The 19,354-nt window shown below is 41.3% G+C and overlaps 1 protein-coding gene across 8 annotated transcripts in view; it reads left to right on the top strand.

Annotated features, from left to right (window-relative positions):
* The window catches only part of Fam110b (family with sequence similarity 110 member B), a 135,940-nt gene that overhangs the window by 43,991 nt on the left and 72,595 nt on the right, over nt 1–19,354 (top strand). The window lies entirely within an intron of this gene.

Raw genomic sequence — 19,354 nt, 5'->3', positions numbered from 1 at the left:
AAAGAAAAATGTGATGTCAAAGTAAGACTTAATTTAAACATTGACTTCTGTTTTTAATCTTCCTACTCCTTAGAACAGTTGCTGGCATGAAAGCTTCATGGATTTTCAGTCCCCGGTTCTTGTGAGCTGTGGAAAATCAGGACTAGAAAGCTTTAAACTGCTTCTGAAACTATGCTGCTTATATGTAGTTCAGCATTATGAAAACTCAGTCAGCACTGATGTCCAGCCTATGGTGCTTTGCAGTGGTTTTATCTAATTAGGCCCCTTCAAAAACATCTGCAAACATTGTTTTAGGAAAATCACCTGCTCACATCATGAGGATAAAAACAGGAGGCTTAAGTGTTCCTCAAGGGAAGGTTTTGTGAGTCTGTTGGGGGGTGCTAGTTATCTGTTATTGAAAAAGAATTGCCATTGTCCTCTCCATTGTGGTGCTTGGAACTGCAGGTCCCACTTATCTGATCTGCTTCACCCCTAAACAGTGTTTTCCACCATGGGGGAGGAGCTGCCCTCAAACTTCAACCCTCCTTAAAAGTAATGTAAAATTTATCATTTTACTTATTTCCAAATCCATAGTTCCTCGTATGCTTTATTGTTGTTTAGCATGAGTCCTGCCTTAGCCTATGTGTGTCTGGCACAGGCCACTACACCTAGCTCATGCCACTGCTTCTTAGTTTTGCATGTGTTCATTAGACACATATCTGTTTAACCATAACTAATTGGGGTTGATGATTGTGTGTCGTCATTTTTTTGCGTTGGCATCCACTGTGGCTGTGGCTGTGGCTGACATGTCCAGAAGCTCTGCTTTGCATCCTTGATGTTGTCTAGCACCCAGTAGATGCTGAGCGACTGATGCCTGATGTTTCTTTTGAGAATAATTTTCAGTAGTGAATTAGAAAGGAGTTTGTGTAAAGAGCCCTCTCTTGGCCTCCAGAAATGGATGTTGAATAACACGTGGGTAGGCCAGGTATCATGCACACCTTTTATCTTGGCACTTGCGAAGCAAACACAGGCCAAGCTCTATGACATCAAAGCTAGCCTGGTCTACCTGGAGAGACCCAGAACAGCCAGCGCTACATGGAAACTTAGACTTTAAAAGAAGAAACAAACAAACAAACAAAAAAAGATGGGTCATAATGAGGAAATTTCTCGCTAGAAATAAGATCATTTCTAAAATAATAGGTATTGGGGGCTGGAGACATCACGCAGTGGTTAATATAGCCAGCACCTACATCACAGCTCACAACCCATACATAGCTGCTGTTCTTCCAGAAGATTCAACACCCTCTTCCAACTTCCCTGGGCTACACACACACACACACACACACACACACACACACACAGAGAGAGAGAGAGAGAGAGAGAGAGAGAGAGAGAGAGAGAGAGAGAGAGAGAGAGAGAGAGAGAAACACTCATGAACATATAATAAACAAATCTAAAAAATTAGGTTTTAAGTTTTTTTCAGCCCCAACAAGAACAGTATGACAAATACTATGTGTATGTGTGTCTCTGTGTAAGTGTGAATCTCTGCCTGTGTTTGTATGTTTTCTAGAACTCTAACACTTAGTAGTTTCTGTTTAATTACTCTTCTAATGAACACAAGTATAATCATTTCTCACTTCTAGGTCAGGAACAAAAAGTTCACATTTATTTATTTATTTATTTATTTATTTATTTATTTATTTATTTGTTTGTTTGTTTGTTTGTTTGTTATTTAGGTCCAGAATGCTCATGTATCATACTGTGTTTCTAAGGAGTTGGTTTGGTTTTCATATGACTTTCTGTTTGGGGAACTTTGGAGATTAGTGAAAAGATAGCATTATCTTTGCATAACTATACAAAATTTCATGGTATTCAGAATGTTGCATTGGGGATATGAGGCATAATCATAACCAATTTAAAATTGTCGGTTGTCTTTCGTGTCATCCACCTGCAGTAGGTAGAGATGAACTTTTGGAAAGCTAGTTATCAAGAAACATGTAGTTGGATGCTTGAGCACATGAATGTCAGAAATATTGGATGTTTTTGTTAAACTCAAAATTATGGATGGAATTTGTATAGATGGAAGAACATGGATAGATGGACAAGTGGATGGGTAAAGGAAGATAAACACTTTGTAATTAAGCTCTCAGAGCTGTAGTATGAAGAATCGTGACTTGTATGACTACATTGGGTCTTAAATATCACACAAACTCCCTCTACTGCGCTGATAGGCATTGCTTGTTTCAGTCCCAGTGGGCCTCTGTCTCTCTTTTAAAGGCTGTGCCTGTTAGAGAACAAGGACTGGCTTTTCTGTGTTATGTAATATCTGCACCAAGTAGACACAGAAAAACTATGTCTAAATTGAAACAACAGTAATTTCACCCATAAAAATATTTATATTTTATTAGTTAATATTTATTTGAAGAAAAGTAATGGACAAAACATTCTCTACCACTGACTTTCTTATAATAAGTTCTATTATTTTTGTTTCTGTCATTGATAATAGCATTAACAAAATATCAAAAGGGTTGATTCCTGTTTGAGCACTTGAGAAAAATGGCTTGTTCATTATTGTCTTTCAAACTATCCCTATAAAACCATAGGTCAGCAGACAAAAGCCATCACCCCAATACAGAGCTGTGTGCTGTGTCTTCTGAGATCTCACAGTTTTGTGGGGAAGATAGATGCCTTCTTCATGGCCACTTACACTTTTCTCTTCTGCCATTGGTTGAGTGCTCAGGTCTGTGGGGACAGTGTTTCCAGTGCATTGGGGATGGTGTTATTTCTTTGTGAATACAGGGAAGCACATTGGTTCTCTACTGCTTTTTAGTTCAAAACTCCACAGTCTCTGAGAAACCAGAACACACCACAGGCCAGCTGGGTCCTGTGCTGCCAGTGTTGCACATGTTCTCAGGTGAGGCCTTGGTGAAGGATCTGTCTAAGCTCAGGTTGTTGACAGGGCTGTGACTCCAGTTCCTGCCTGTTGTCTGGGGACTGTTTGCAGTTTCTATGGGTAACTACTTGCAGGTCTGTCAAGTGGGCCTTCTCAGGAGCACTACAGCCAGCAGCAGATCCCTTGTCCATTCTTCCTCAGAGCTCATATTTCTGTGGTTTCCTGTATGTGACCAACCAGAGAAAACTGTTTTAAAGGGCTTGTGATATTAGCCTGGGGCTGCCTGTCTCGTCTGCCAGTTGGCTTGCAACATAACTCCTGGTAGTTACTGTCTCAGGACTTTTTACAGGGTGTGCACATGAGACTGGGAAATTGTAGTGTCTCTTGAGAATTCTCCCTTCCCAGAAAGTTCGGGTAAGCTGCTTGGGAATTGCCGAATTGACTTCAATGCTCAAATGTCCATACTTCACTTGTTTTAAGAAGGTTGTCCTTGGGTAATTCTGTCTGCATCATTCCGTCTGCTTATGAGATGGCAATGGTGAAGTAGGCAGTCACGTGGCCTTGTGATGCAGCAAAGTGACACAGTCAGCAGATGTGTGAGGCTACTGCTAGTATAACACATCAGACTGTTTAGCAGTTTACCTTTTGAAACTATATATTAAGTGTTGGATAAAGATATCTGTAGGAGTGGACCCTAATGACATAAAGCATAATATACCCTGAGTCCAGAGTAGTAATGCAGAGGTGATTGCAACTTAGAGATCAGCCAGGGAAAGTTAACAAGACCTTGTATCTAAATTGAAATGGTAAAAGATTATTTTAAAGGTCTGAAATACGGTTTGGTGTTAGAGAAATTGCCTAGCATGTGTGAGCCCCTAGCTGTAATCCTCAGAACTGGCAAGGAAAGTGCATATGCCAGCAACAGCCATTGCTCATCAAGAATAGTGCCCAGGCCATCACTGTCTGATTGTGCTATCTTCTGACCAGCAGTATACCACAATCACACGATTACACGGCGCTGCCACATTACTGTGACTGTAGGGGTTCTAGGTGTTGGGTCCCCTGTTGAGTTGTGTGATCATCGTAGACTGAACCATCATAACTATAACACCTTAAACACATTGGAGGCTACTTTTCATAAGAATTCTTTCTTCCTAAGTTCACTGTGTTTCTAGGGGAAAGAAAAGTAGCCCTTCCTGGACATATCATTATTGTTAATAGGACTGAGGAACGATTTTCATTCATTGATCTGTATATTTAGTCTGTTGTCCCTGGGTTACTCATGGCCAAATGAGGCCTGGAGTCTGTCATGAAGCCATGCAGTTAACATTGAACCCAAACAGGCCCATGTAAAAGGTTTAGCCTGGGTTTGTTGTCAACAGGCAGAACCCACCCAGGGAGAACAGTGCACTTGATAAGATGGGCTACAGGGAACTTGTGTGAGTTGGTGATCCAAGATAGACTTGCCAAACACTGATTGGTGTGGGAACTAATGATGGTAAGTGAGAAAAAGCCCAAAGTAGAAAACAGTCCAGAATTTAGAAATAAGTGTGCTCGAATCACTGCCAAGGGCAATTTAGAATGTTTTGTAATGACAGTGTTGTTAGTAGTGCTAATAAAAAGACAATAATTATGTACATAGTAAGAAAAGACCTGGCTGCTATCTAGAAACACTGCTCACATGGGTAGACTTTGAGTCACATGTGAGAGAACACCAGAGGGGATTTTAGAGTGCGTTGTCAGGCAACTGTGGGTGAATTCATTGTGGAACTTCTTGCGGGTTCATGGGTATTGCTTTACTCATATATACATTTTGAAATCATCTCAAAGAAGTCAGCCAGAGAGGTGAGGGTTCATAGATGCCAAATGTATATTTTACAAGGAGCTGTATCTCACGTTTCTGGCATTTGGCCTCACTTCCTTCCTTCCCTCTGGCAGAAAAGTGGCTTTGCTTTAATGAGGTGACGGATGGCTCCCTAGTGCCCTTACCTTAGTGATAGGCTGTGCGCAGCCTCTGTCACCACGCCTCTCCATTGAAGTCACACACTCAATCACCTCCCTGGGATTTCCTTCACATTTGTATTCAAAGGAAGTTTGGATTTTACTTCCTGTTCTTTGCACTATTTAAATCATTTTTTTAAATTAAAAAAACTACAGCAGAAATTATCTTGAGCCCGAGAACCCAAGAGTAGAGACATCTGTTTTTATGTAAGAGTAAAATGCTGGCTTTCAAACACTCAGTATAAAATTCTCACCACAAAGTTGACTAAAATGTTCCATGTTCACAGTGGAACTTGGAGTGAAAATAAAAATATTGCTCTGGTGCCGTGGGAAGGCCAACATTTAATGTCATCTTTTGTACTAAGTAAAGTTCAGTGACAATAGAAAGTGGGCGCAGAAATCCCACCATCCAGAAGAATGAGAAAGGTTAGGTCCCAAAGCCGTGTGGGAAAGATTGCCGAGTGGACGATACACACCGATGCCATCCGTATTTATTGATAACTTGCTCTGCCAAATGCTGCTCTGAAGGCCAGGTCTGCAACAGGAAGAGAGACAGAGTTCCAGCCTCTTGAGACATTTGTGTAAGTGAGACAAAGCTAAGAATATAAAGGGAAAATATGTAAAAGGTTTGGAATTTCTAATCGTGTTGACAAAGCAAGTTTGGGATAGATGTGTATATTGTGTTGTGTGGTTGGTAGCATTCTAAAGAGAGTGGTGGGCAGAGTTCTAACGGGCCGTTGCTTTGGGTAATTGGGCCAGTTTAGTGTGGTGTATATGTGTATGTCAGGTGCCGTTCCTCATATGAAGATTATGTTTTAATTATTTTTTCCTATGCTTGTGGGCATGCCTCCCTTTGTGCCACTTGGGAAAGACATGCCTTGTTTTTCCTCTGCTCCCCTTATTATTTTGTGTGTTCTTCAAAGCATGGTATTTGCAGTGCTATCCTGAGGTTTAGTGAACAGGGCTTGTGAGTGATAGATCTGAATTGTTTTCCTTTTCACTGTGCACTGGGCCTATTGAACATTGGTGCCAGGCAGATGAGCCATCCTCTTGCAAGTGGAACATTTTTGTAGCTTTCTTGAATCATATGCAGGATATGCACTGTCTCTAGCTGTGATCCACCTTGGCACCTGTTCACATGCTTTGTGTGGGAAAAGATGCACACTATGAATCTCCTTATACATGGCGAAAATTAGCAATTGCCAGAAGCTTCCTGCATCTAATGTACATTTGAAGACAAATGTTTGCTCAGTTATGTTTTGCTTTTTTTTTCCCCCTCTGAAGTTTCAGTTTCAATATGGTCCCAAGGCTGAATTCAACATAATGTTTTAGTCTCTTCTGGATTAGTGCTTGGCAAGCTAGGGCCTTTGGGACAAATTCAGTCTTATGTTATACAGGTAAAATTTTATTGACATGCATATATGACCATCTATTTAGGCCTTGAATGGTTCATACTCTAATGACCTAAAAAAGTATTTACTGTATCGTTGTTGATGAAAAGTGTTCCAACCCTTGACCCATAATATACAACTTTTTAAAAACTAAACTGTGATAGTTATAAAATAATTTTAAACTTCCCTGGATGAATTCTTACTAGAAGACGGTAGGTGATTTAAAACAATACTTCATTGTTACTTTGATTTCTAATACTATTTCTGCAGTTTTTAAAAATTTAAATAAGGTAGAGAAACTCTAAAACGAAGATGTCAGGTCAGATTAAGGATACATTAATATTTTGTTGGGTCTGCTGGAGCAGGTCTGTGATCTCACCAACTGGGAAGGTGGACACAGGAGAATTGCATGCCAAAGGCAGCCTCGGCAACTTAATGGAACCTTGCCTCAAATAAGATGTAAAAGTGGGTTGGGGATATAGTTAGGGGTGGAGTGCTTGCCTAGCCTTGTACATGGCCCTAGGCTGACTAACCAGTACCTCAGAAAAGCTTAGAATGTTAGATTTCAGTACATAGAACTTGATAACATTTAAAACTAAAATCCTCATGAGGGTGTATTTCATTTATGTGCTGAAGCCTCCTGTATGAATTGTCCAGTGTGCCATGTGTATGTCCGAAAGTGAAGGTTGGGTTTGCTTTGACTGAAATCATATGATTGCTTATTTTTCTCTGCTTCCTCTGTGTGTGTCTGTGTATGCTTCTCTGTGTGTGTGTGTGTCTTTGTTGTGTGTACATGTTTTATGTGTGTACATGTTACATCTGTGGAGATCACCACATTTCTTTCTATAAACTATTAGTTTCTTGACCACTGTAGTACTGAACTGACGTGATCCTTTGTTGTCAAGCCCTGTTCCAGTGTGATCATGTAAGATCCCCTCTCACCCAGCCTTTTCATCCCATCCCCACTGTCCCTGCCACACAGGCTGGGTCCCAGACTCTGCGACCTGTTGCTCCTCTCTCTAGCCCTGCACTTTAGGACTAAGGTTGAACACAAGGCTCAGTACAAAGAAGCTTGGGCTTTTTGTGGAAATAGGCTGCTTGCCTTTCCTGCCTGTGGCTGGTGGAAGAGGGTGACAGACAGAAGCATCTGTCTCGTGAGATGGTTGCTAGAACAAATGATGCTGTCCAGCATCCCAGGGCCAACTTGAGGCAAAGACATCCCAGGGCCAACTTGAGGCAAAGACTCACCTGGAACTGGGACAGCTGCCTTCTCCTTCACTCAGGGAAGTGCACCCTGTAGTGCTCTGGATGTCCTGAATAGTGTCTGTGGAAATGTTGTACCCACAGGGATGATATTTTGTCACTGCTTAGAACTTTTGTTTTTGAATGCACAAACAAGCAATTTCCATACCTTCAGAGCCCAACTCCAAGTTGTTCTCTCTTGAAACTACAAAATAATTACAATGACATTAATTTTATTTTAAAAGAAATTGGATCAGCTTTGTTTGTTTGTTTGTTTTGGAGGATGGGGGGGGGAGTGGAACTTGCTGTGTACCAGTTTGCTCTCAACTCACTTTTAGCTGTACAGTTTGTAAGTTCTGACAAACACATGCCCCTCAGTAGAGACATAGGATATTGTTGTGTGGCACGATTCTTGGGGGGAAAATGTTGGCTTACCCCAAATAGGGAACTGATGACACCCAAGTACTAATGCCACTAAATTCCGACTTGACAAACCAGTAAATTTTATTAGGATTACTTATAGGAATATTGGTGAGGAGTTACTTTTACAAGGAACAGAAATGACTCAAAGGTAGCTATTCCACCAAAGCCCATGGGTGACAGCTCACAGAAACTGGAAATCTGGAGCATACTGTCCACCCTGAAGTCAACTTAACAGGTTGGAGAGTTGTCCTTTCCAGGTAGCTCAGTTGGTCTGAGCCTCTTCCACATACCTTGACTGGCCTCTGCTGCTTTTAGGCAGTTCAGCAGATCTCAGAGTATCTCCTTCAGTAGTCCTTACTGTTATATATTCCTGGGGAGAGAGAAGCCTAGTTAATCTGGTCAGTTTCAGGGACTTCCTGAAGCTGTTTTATAGTGTTTACTTCCTGAGCTTAAGGAGCTCCTTACAGTTTGGATTATTTCACCTCCTCTCAGAACACCTGTGTGTCTCACCTTTCTGTAAACACTCTGTGTCTTAAGGAGCTTCCCTCCAAGATGAATGGCTTAATCTTGAAGGAAATTGCTGCAGAGCAGACATTTGCAGCTTCTCAGCAAATTTTCCTCTCTTGCCTCTTTTCAGTTGAACAGAAAGCTATGATTATTTCCCTTTTCTGACAGCATAAGTTGATTGGATCTACCTTTAAAAACACGCAGCAAGAAATCACTAGGATGGTTCCTTCCATTCAGGAAAGTGTCTTTGAGCACCATCTTTCCTATCTGATTTCTAGTCATTCCCCAGTGACAGTCGTTCCCCCACTGTGTGTACATGCCACATTTGTGTATCTCTGCTCCCACTAATGCTATTCTGATTGTTTTCTCTTGAGCATTGAAGAAAGCTACTCTAAATACTGCTGAATGAGTCTTTATGTGATATGTTTTCATGTGTGCTGAGTAATAACCATGAGGGCCATTTTCAGGTTGGGCCTATCTCAAGGGGCCATTTCTGCTCTGAATTGGGGATCAGAGTTTACTTTTTCTCCAAATGGCTATCCTGTTGTTCTCTTGCCATGTATTAAAAATGCCTTTGAATTGTCTGAATGTGTCTTTCAGAATCCATTGTACATGTGATGCTGCATTTCCAGACTATTGTCTTTTCTTCTTAGCACTACAGTGTTGGAATGATTGTGCCTTTACGTGGCAGCTTAGTTATTCTCCTCAGGTAGGAAGATCCTTTCTTAGCAATGTGAGCACCTATACCACCCATCTGGGCTCCTCCTAATGGCTCACACTACCACATGGCACTCATCACTAATGCACGATTCTGACATTGAATTTTGTGGGTGCAATGTGTGTTTTGCAGTTGGATGACTTCAGTTTGTTCAGTTATGAACAATTTGGTGCAGTGCATTCTGTTTCACTTGGATGTAGGTCAGAGAGTTATACTGAAAGGAATCGTGTGTGAAGGCATGAGTGAACACAGATTACAGAGCAGCCCACACTAGTAAATCAAAGAGGAAGATATAGTAGATAAATTTATGGACTTTCTAGCTAATTTAGGAATTCTGAAACCAACCAGTATTGTTAACATTGTTTTAGTGTTGCTTCTCCTCGGTTACAAATGGAGATTTTTTTTTCTTGTAAAATACATCCTTCCAAAAGGTACAGAGTGTAAAACATATTTTTGGGCATCATAAATGATTTTTGCAAAAAGAACAAGGAGAAATTGTGTGTAATCACTGCGAAAATGAGGACATTTTTAAGAAAATGACACTTGCAAAGCAAAATAAGACTTGCTTCTCTGTCCTTCCTTTCCAAGACAAGAGGCCTGTGGGAACCCAGGCTCTGTGATGTCAGGCATCCAAGTACAAGAACTGAAGCACTCATTCTCAAGAGCCAGACCACATTCCTCTGCCAGAGGAGCAAGACCCTTAAGATCTCTTACCTTCCCTGGAGCAGTCAGAATCCACTCTGTTGGATCTGACCACTGCAGATACAATGAAATGAACTAATGTTCCTGTTTAGATCTGCAGTGCTCCCTAAAGGCACTTGCATTAAGATTTAGGTCTTACCTTAATGCTACTAGACAGTACCTGAAGCCTAAAAGAGACATAGTGGGAGATCTTAGGTCTTTGGCAGCATGCTACAAAGGGAAGACTGGGATCCTAGCTCTCCCTCTTCTCCGTGAATCCCTCTTCTCCGTGAGGTGAACAGTCCTCCAGTGCCTTGTACCCTGTCAAGGTGTCATGTGTTGCCATAAGACTCAAACCGTAGGGATAGCCATAGACTGAAACCCTAAACCTGTGTGCTAAGTTAATTCTTGCCCACTAAGTTGATGTATGTCTAAAAGTTAACACAACCAGTGTCCCTAGCTTAATGTCCTCAGTATAGGGGACACCAGGTACCTTCTCTGTATAGTCACTCATGAACTTATATCACATGGCTTCTATTTGTAATAACAGAAGTAAACTTGGAGTTCCTGCTTACCCATTTAAGGAAGATGTCCAAAGCCACAAAGATGTGTCTGGTCTATATCATTTGGGATATCATTAGGGTATGGCGTGGACAGTTCTTGTCACTGCCCTCTGCACCCCTGAGTCACTTCTGTTGTTCTGTTAGATACTCGGCCACTTGCTCATTAACGAATGTTTCTGGGCATTAATTTGAAGCCTCTGTGTGATTAGTACAGTGTCTCTTCTGCGGGCTGTTGTCAGACTTTTTTGATAAAAACCATTCATCATATTTGTTTGCTTGTAAGAAAAATAGAAAGCCTCCCCTCTGAGGAGCCTGTCTGCAGTGGAATTAATGCAACTCTCTGAACTGGGTGTTGGCTTGCAGAGACCTGGAACAGTCATTTGAAAGGGATCTAATCAAATACTTCGAATTCACTTGCAATCTGATTTTGAATATAAGTAAAAGAGAAGCCCAAGAACATTTAAAAGTTGATATTGTGTCCTTCAAGTTACTTCATTTCAAGGCTAGTGTCACACATGAGAAAAGTAATGCAGCAATAAAATTCATCTTTCCCATGTACTTATTCTGCCGGGTACTCTGTGCTTAGAAAAGGTGCCTACCTACACAGTGACAACTCACAGCTCTAACGACTTTCAGATGTCACCAGAGACACACAGATTGTCCCAACAATGTTTGAAGGAATTGCTCTTTTATCATGTCCATAATGTGTATATTGTTAACCTAAGAAAGATCCTTAAATACATGACACAGATTTTCATCTTTATTTAGAAACTATTCTATGGTTCATACTTTCAAAAGACTATTTCTTTTTATATAACTTCGTCATTCTTGAAGGACACAATACTTCTCTTGCTCACATTACTGAGTGATGAATGCTGTAGAAGACTAGCACTCCTGAAATGAAAAACGTACTATAATTATTGCCGCTGCTTTTTAACAGGATTATGTAACCAATAAAATTATTTCCTTGCTATAAAGGAACTTGGAACAGGACATGGACCTGTATTATTTTGTATAAACAGTGGAGACGTAGGGGCCCAGATACAGTTCATGAAAAATTTAGCATTCTGAAATGAAACTGTGGGTGGTAATTTTCAGTAGGAAAAAGAAATTTTGACTTTATAGGTAATTATATACTTAGCCATTGTACTGGCTAAGTTTGTGGCAACCTGACACAAGCTAGAGTCATCTGAGAGGAGAGAACCTAGGTTAAGAAAATGCCTCCATAAGATCAGGTTGTAGGTAAGCTTTACAGCATTTTCTTAATTGGTGATTGATGTGGGAGGACCCAACCCATTGTGGGTGGTGCCTTCCCTGGAATGGTGTTCCTGGGTTCTATAAGAAAACAAGCTGAGCAAACCATGAAGAGCAAGCCCATAAGCAGCACCCCTCCATGGCCTCTGCATCAGCTCCTGCCTCCAAGTTTCTTTCCTGCATGAGTTCCCGTCCTGACTGCTTTGATGATGAGTTGTTATATGGAACTGTGAGAGAAATAAATAGTATTCTTGGTCATTGTGTTTCATCACAGCAATAATAATACTAACTAAAATGACCATATAGATGGAATACAGCTCAATTTGATTAAAGGCAAATTTCTGTTAAGGAAGTCCCATTTTCTCATTATTTCTCTTGTAGAACTTAAAAAAAAAAGGTCCCTAGGAACAGTGAAATTAACCATGAAACATGCATAAATGAAATAGCTTTATGATATTTGAGACATAGAGAACCATTACCTGCTAATGTTACTGAGCCACAGTTTTCAAAACTATGGGAGTAAAAATGTAGTCTGTATAAGCTGACACATTGATGCAATTGGTTTTCTTTCCATCATTCAATTCCTAAGCTAGTAGTAACAAATCATAAAGCCTCAGCGACACAGCCAGGTTCCAGTCTACTTTGGCTCATGCTAATGTTTCTAACTTTATATACAGATAATTCTTTTCCCTTTTCCCTGTCACTTAGACTTGTCAGGTTCTTCTGAGACATTTAACATAGGCTATCTGATCCAAGTGCGTGCAGCTCTCTTTAGGGAAAAGGAGAGGGTTGAAATACCTGAGGCATATGGAGCAGTGAGGATCGCACCAGTGCCAGCAGGCCATTGTCCTGGTGCCTATGATACCAACAGATTGGCTGACAGCTCCGAACTGAGCAGCTTAGTTGTTTGACTGATAGTTGGGAATGGTTAGCCCATCAACATCCTGTTCCTAAGGCCAGCTTTACAAATTATTCAGAAGAAGCAGGTTCCACTTTGTAGAGTGGCGATGGGCCAGATCAGACCAACAAGGCATGCCTGAAGCAGCAACTATCACTAGCCTGAGGTGGCACTGGAGCCACTAATCAGAACTGGCCAGCTAGGCACTGGTGGTATAGTGCAATGCTGGAGCTCATGCTTAGTGTGCAGAAGGGCCCATGTTCAATCATTCTTAAAGATGCCTTCTACAGTTGTATTGCTTTCTTGATTCTAAAGGAGAGGATACCATTTTATAAATCATACATACTTAATTTTATTAATAACATTATTAAACAATTCAGACACATCCATCATTTCTATTACTTGGGCATAAAAACCACTCACATGCTGCATTTTTGCTAGACTTTTATGTATACATTCATTGTGGTAGTTTGAAAGAAAATGGCCCCCAAAGGGAGTGGCACTATTAGGAAGTGTGGCTTTGTTGGAGGAAGTGTGTCACTGTGGGGATGGGCTTTGAGTTCTCTTTTTTCAAACTTCACTCAGTGTGACAGTCAGTCTACTTCCTATTGCCTCTGAGTTCAGATGTAGGGCTTCCAGCTCCAGCACCCCATCTGCCTGCACACCACCGTGATGATAATGGACTGAACCTCTAAAACTGTAAGCAAGCTCTTCCCGTTAAATGTTTCTTTATAAGAGTTACTGTGGTCATCGTGTCTCTTCACAGCATTAAAAAAGCCTCACTAAGACACTCACAGAGGTAGGTGTCCATATACAATATTGGGAAAAATTTCCTTTGGGAAGAGGGAGTAGAAAGAATGTAAGCTGGATGGGAGGGCCATGAAATGTGTAGCTACTGCACTCATGAACTCGGCACATGTGGTGGTTACCAGCATAGAGCCTACACACAACTGGGGCCTCTAATGTTCAGTCATGGATGGAGGAGGCACTTGAGCATCCCTGCCCAGGAAGATGTTAGCAGCCTGAGCACTACCGTGGCAGAGGAAGTCATCTTCAATGGTATAGCCACTGGTGAGGCACAGGCTTCAGTGGATAGGTATACATCTATGCCCATGACAGGGCTGTGGTTTAACTCAGTGGGTCACAAAACAAACAAAAACACCAGTCAGAATAACATGAAAGAGGGAGGTGGGCTTGTTTGGGACAAGCTGGAAGCCAAAGCTGGAAGGGTAGGCAAGGTGAATCATCAGAATGTATTATATACACATATGAAATTGTCAGAGTCAGTGTTTACACTGGAGTCCTAGTTCACACTGGTGACTTCTCAGCTTCTCCTACTGAAGGGGACTCCTGCACAGCGGGGCCCTATGGTGATATTTTATTTGTGCTGAAATATGATTTTATTTGTATGTTAATAAAGTTGCCTGAAGATCAGAGTTAAGAGTAAGCCATTTAGCAGAAATCCTTAATCCGATCACATGGCAGGCAGAATCTATGTGTTCAAGGACACAGCCAAGCAGTGACCTGAACCTTTAATTTCAGTACAAACCATAGAGACCTGGAGGACTGTATAGACAGGCACTGACGAGGAAGTCATGTGGTTGGGTTTAGAACCAATGAGAAGGCAAAACAGAAAGGCAATAAAAAGACAGGACACAGGAAGAGCTCTCTCTCAGGGGAAGGATAGCAGCGAGTGGTAAGATAAGGTGGTCTTAGCTCTTGGCTACTTTTCTGATCTCTGGGCTTTTAACTCTTTATTTGGCTCTGTGTTTCTTATTTAATAATACCATTTAGAATTACATCTACAGGGGCTCTCTTCCAGACCCCGGATCAGGCACAAACCATACCCAAACACCTGTTTTCACAGAGATCCTTTATTAAGTGGGGAAGAAAAGTTAAAGTGACTGCTTTCTGAGTTAAGCAGAAAAACAGCATCAAATGACCTTGCAGGTGTCATTCTTAAGAGGTGGAAAGGAGGAGGTCTGTGTTAGAATGGGCTTGTATGCTGTGGTAGAGGAGATAGCGATGCAGGAGAAGGGCAAGGGGACATAGGAAAGGGGCCAGGGGTATTGTCCCAGAGGGACAAAGGACCGCCTCTGGATAGGGAGGAGACAGATGTGGCACATGGGCAAATGACAGTTTATGAAGGTGAAAGGAGAATCCTTGCATTAGGATGAGGTGTTTCATTTTAATTGGGCATGTTAATTAGGTGAAACAAAGGGGCCTTCTGATTGTTGGACTTTGTGATAGCCTCAGGAGGAAGAAGTGGCCAGATAAGGGAACAGCTTTAGGAATGTAATCTAATGATTTTAGAAAGGTAGAGGGAATGTGGGAGGAGGTCAGAGCCTGCCAAAGCTACATGCTGGAGTGAGCTATTGTCCCCCCACCTACCCTGTGACTGATTAGCACCTGTGAATAGCGGGCTTCTTTTTTAGTTTTGTTAATATGCCATTATTTAATTAATCAGTTGGCTGTTGTTGACTAAGATTTTCAGGGTTTGTATGGCATTTCAAAGGATACTATGATAAATACATTCATCCCTTTGTGGGATGAACACATATCAGTCATTTCTTTAGGAAGAATTTTCCAACATGAATTGTGATTAAAAATATGCACGTGACTGGGCAGCAGTGGCACACACCTTTAATCCCAGCACCTGGGAGGCAGAGCCAGGTGGATCTTTGTGAGTTCAAGACCAGCCTGGTCTACAGAGCGAGATCCAGGACAAGCACCAAAACAACACAGAGAAACCCTGTTTTGAAAAAAAAAAAAAATACACATCTGTAAACCTTTCGGGGATTTACCCCGATTGACGTGTATAGTGTGTGTGTGTGTGTGTGTGTGTGTGTGTGTGTGTGTGTGTGAACTTTGGAACTTCAAGACACGTCAAATTTCTTACAATATAACAGTTCTACCAAAAGCCTGGGGAAAATATATTTATATTATGTACTTCTAGACAAATCATTTTTCTAACAATATTGTATAATTTGCCATGGATGTTTTAATTTTGTCATCAGCCAGAAGTTAAGTAATCTACTGAAGTTATTAACTAAAAAAGAATTTGGGGAGATATACAATGATACTACTGTAGTCTGGCAGTACAATGTCTCCTAAAGCACTTAGCATATAACTTCCAAATTCATGATATGGCCCTTTTCAGATAGTGATCTTTTGGCTTTTCCATTCCCTATAGCTTGAGAATTACTTATATAACAAATGATGCTCTGCTGTTATAGACTTGTTTTGATTGAAGTCTAATCTAGCTCCCTATGTGAATATGTGAGTATGCAGGCCCTAAAGTTCCCATGGAGTATCATCTTGGAGTAGCAGTCATTACTCATGCCTCAACTGTGAATAAGACATCCAGAGATGCATTAAAAACTGGGTGGTGCTGATGCTGCACAGGGCTAACATCAGAGGAGCCTTCACGGAACTGAGACACAAGGGTCTTACACTTCATACCCAACTAAAATGTGTGAGGTTTTATTTGTTTGTTTAATTGGTTCCTTTTTGAGACCGAGTTTTGCTCAGTATTTGAGACTGACCTTGAACTCTCCTTGTTGTCCAGGATGGCCTCAAACTTTCAATATCTTGCCTCTGCCTTCCAAGTGCTAGGATTACAGTGTGCACACAATGCTCAGCCATTTATTTGCTCATCTAGGAAATTTTTCATGGTCACCATAGGAGTCTAGTCCTAGATCCTTTATGGCACACAGAGGCTAGTGAAGATGCTCTGAACATCCAAAGCAGGGAAGATCTCTGAGAATGAATCCAGCTGTCATCCATCCTTCCTGAGAGCTTTAGCCACTCACTTTCCCCCACTTCAGTTTGTTTTTGGTTCTCTTCCTGCTGCAGCCTGCAGCTTCTGTAGCCTCCCACATCATCACAACTCAAGTTGTCAGCCCGTCAGCAGAGAAATGGTCCCCAATATTCTGGCTGTCCTCATCACCTACTCAGGTTCCTTCAGGCTACTGCACTACACTGCCGTTTACTGGGCCACAGTGCTCATTTGTTCATTAGTCACTCAATGACCAGCTCCCTCATCAGGTGAAAATTCTGTTAGTCAGAACACTTCTTCCTATTGCTGCTTGGAAATAGTCACAGTGAATGAACCTGTTTCAAAATCGAAGGTGAATTGACTCAAATTCAAAGACAAGTGCTTATCCCCCCTACAACCCCCCATTGTGTGTGTGTGTGTGTGTGTGTGTGTGTGTGTGTGTGTGTGTGTGTGTGTGTGTGCATTCATAGATATACAGATAATAGATCACCCAAGCTCCCCTCACATAGTGGCCATATGAAAGAAGACTGATGAATTGTTACTCTGGTTCAAACGAATATCCAGTCTGAATGTGTTAGAGGTTAAGATCTAAGAAAGGACGGTTCCTCCCTTTTCTTGGAACATATCTGTTTAATGTTTCCAACAAAATAAGCATAGAACAAGTTAATCAAACAGCTTTTTAGTGCCTATTTTGAGTGGGCAGTCTGTTAACTGAAGAGGAAGGCGGAAGCTGTTAGATGTTTCCTAGATAGAAGCTTACAAGTGCTACTACTCTGTATCCCACAGCCTGCAAGGAGCTGTGCTTGAGTCTAGGGCACCAACATGCCTGCTTCTAGAGTTTTCCCAGTGATGGCTGTGATGGGCTCTAGTCATCGCTCATGGTGATTCACCATAGCGCACACAGCAGCCACTTTCTTTGGCACACTTCTCTCTATCCTGTAGTTCCAGCTTGTTGTGGATGTCAGCATTCCTGTCTGAGTCTCACTGATGAGTGTAGTCTGTGCTTTCTCTGGCTCTGCATTGGTCAGGCCATTCCATGCATGGGTTTATTTTTCCAAAAGAGTCATGTGTTCTTGGTCAGTATTTGTTTCCTATTGCTCTTGACAATTTATTAGGAATAACCGAGCAAATTGTAATGCCTACGGACCATGACAGCTTTTTATAACAATTTTTAGCTAAAAATCAAAAGAATGAAATGCATGGCAGTAAGATTTTCACTGTATCTTTTCAGTGGAACATGACTTTGTGGAACTGCCAGGATCCAGTGGACAGTCCCACAGAGGATCTAAGGAGTCAGTGGTGGTGGTGGTGGGATATGGGGAGGAAATATGGGGGAGGGGATGAGCAAGGCCATGGTGGTCAGGAGAATCTTGCAGCCTGACTGACTAGCAGCCAGAGTGCTTCTTTATTTATACAGAATTTAGTTAGCAGGGATATATCCATAGTGTTCCAAAATAAAGATCATATCATTTTTGTTTTGGGACATGTAATTCACTCCCTTTTGCTCATCTTTTAGTCATCATTAATAAACTATGACAGAACAGAGTTATCATTTCTAATCATTTTCTTTCAAGTTTTGATATTATTAATAAACAGAGTTATCATTCTTACTCATTAACCCCATAACCCAATTTTTAAGAATCTAGAGGCATAAGACATCCTATTCTCAGGCTGGTAGCTTTGGGTTGCTTCAAGGACACTAGACCAAAACAAAATCTTCAAGCCACCCTGGGCATTTTGCCATGTCCCAAGCAGTGTATAATTAACTCTTAGTGGTCCGAGTGCCCAGGAAAAATCCTCAGGTCAAAGGTGTTCAAATTCTGTCATAATACAATGTTTACATCTTTATAGAATTTGTCTATATGTCTAATCCTGGCATTCTGTTGTTCCTTGGTCATACGTCACCATAGGGGCTCTGCATGGCCTAACTTTTCTGAAAAAGGGAGGTCCCGATGTCTCATACTTTTGTCATCTTTCCACTCCATACTTTGCTCATCAATATGTCTCTGTGTAGGGCAGAGGTATATGCCACGTAATTGAGTGTAAAGTGGGAAGAGGCTTGTAATCTGAACTGTGAACAACTCTTCTAACCCACCAAATCTTGTTGACCTTTTAAAGTTTAGTTTGTTTTTATTATCTTGTTTCTGAGTAAGTACAGGGACAGATATTTCAAGAATGTCTCATAGCCTCATGTAGAGACCTCTGGCTTCTTTATGTGTCACAACCTCCAAAGCATAAGGAAGACCTTCAAATAGATAAGGATAATTCCCTAAAAGCGGGGGCTGGGGTGGGAGGAGTGGGTCGGGGAATGGTATGTTCAGGACTGGGGAAGCTTAGAAGCAGCATTCCTGGGAGAAGGCATAAATGATTCATAAGGAATTTTCCATAAATTCAGTATCCCCAAATTGTACAAATATTAAAAGTAACCTAAGTATGCAACAGGTGGGGATGAAAACCAAAGGTAGCATGGCAGCCATCATGAGGCTCAGCTTTGCTGGATCTTTGTCGAGCAGCTGTGCTGGCTTTATGACTTCTGCCATTCTATTCAGATATGGCTGTGCCATAGAACATACTTTTGTCCAGGAATTAAAGATGAACAGACCTGCTTAATTGTTAATCCTGTAGAACCTGTCAGGAAGAAGGAAACTGATGCTGAGGGAAAGTGCAGGTGGGTGGGGCTCAGGGCTAACATTACATTTACTGAGTTCTCTCTTTCCCTGCTTCATGTAAATTTGTCATCTGAAATTTAACTTCTCATTACAAACCCAAATACTTCTGCAACATATATCTTATAATCTGTACTGTAAATCATTACTGAAATCCAATTATGTTTACAATTTCCTAAAGATGCCTTTTAGTTCCATCCATATACAACCAAGATTGCTCCATATCCACACAAGAGTAGGGGAATGACTTCCATTTCCAGAGAATGCCTGTGAAAGCTCTGTGTGGTCAGTCAGGTGTGCCTTAGCTTCATCACCATTTATCCCTGGACAATGGGGAAGAGTTTAGTGGCTTGATACAGG

The sequence above is a fragment of the Peromyscus maniculatus genome, chromosome 2 (genome assembly GCF_049852395.1).
Source record: "Peromyscus maniculatus bairdii isolate BWxNUB_F1_BW_parent chromosome 2, HU_Pman_BW_mat_3.1, whole genome shotgun sequence".
NCBI classification, from domain to species: domain Eukaryota; kingdom Metazoa; phylum Chordata; class Mammalia; order Rodentia; family Cricetidae; genus Peromyscus; species Peromyscus maniculatus.
This window is presented reverse-complemented; position numbering and strand designations above follow the sequence as displayed.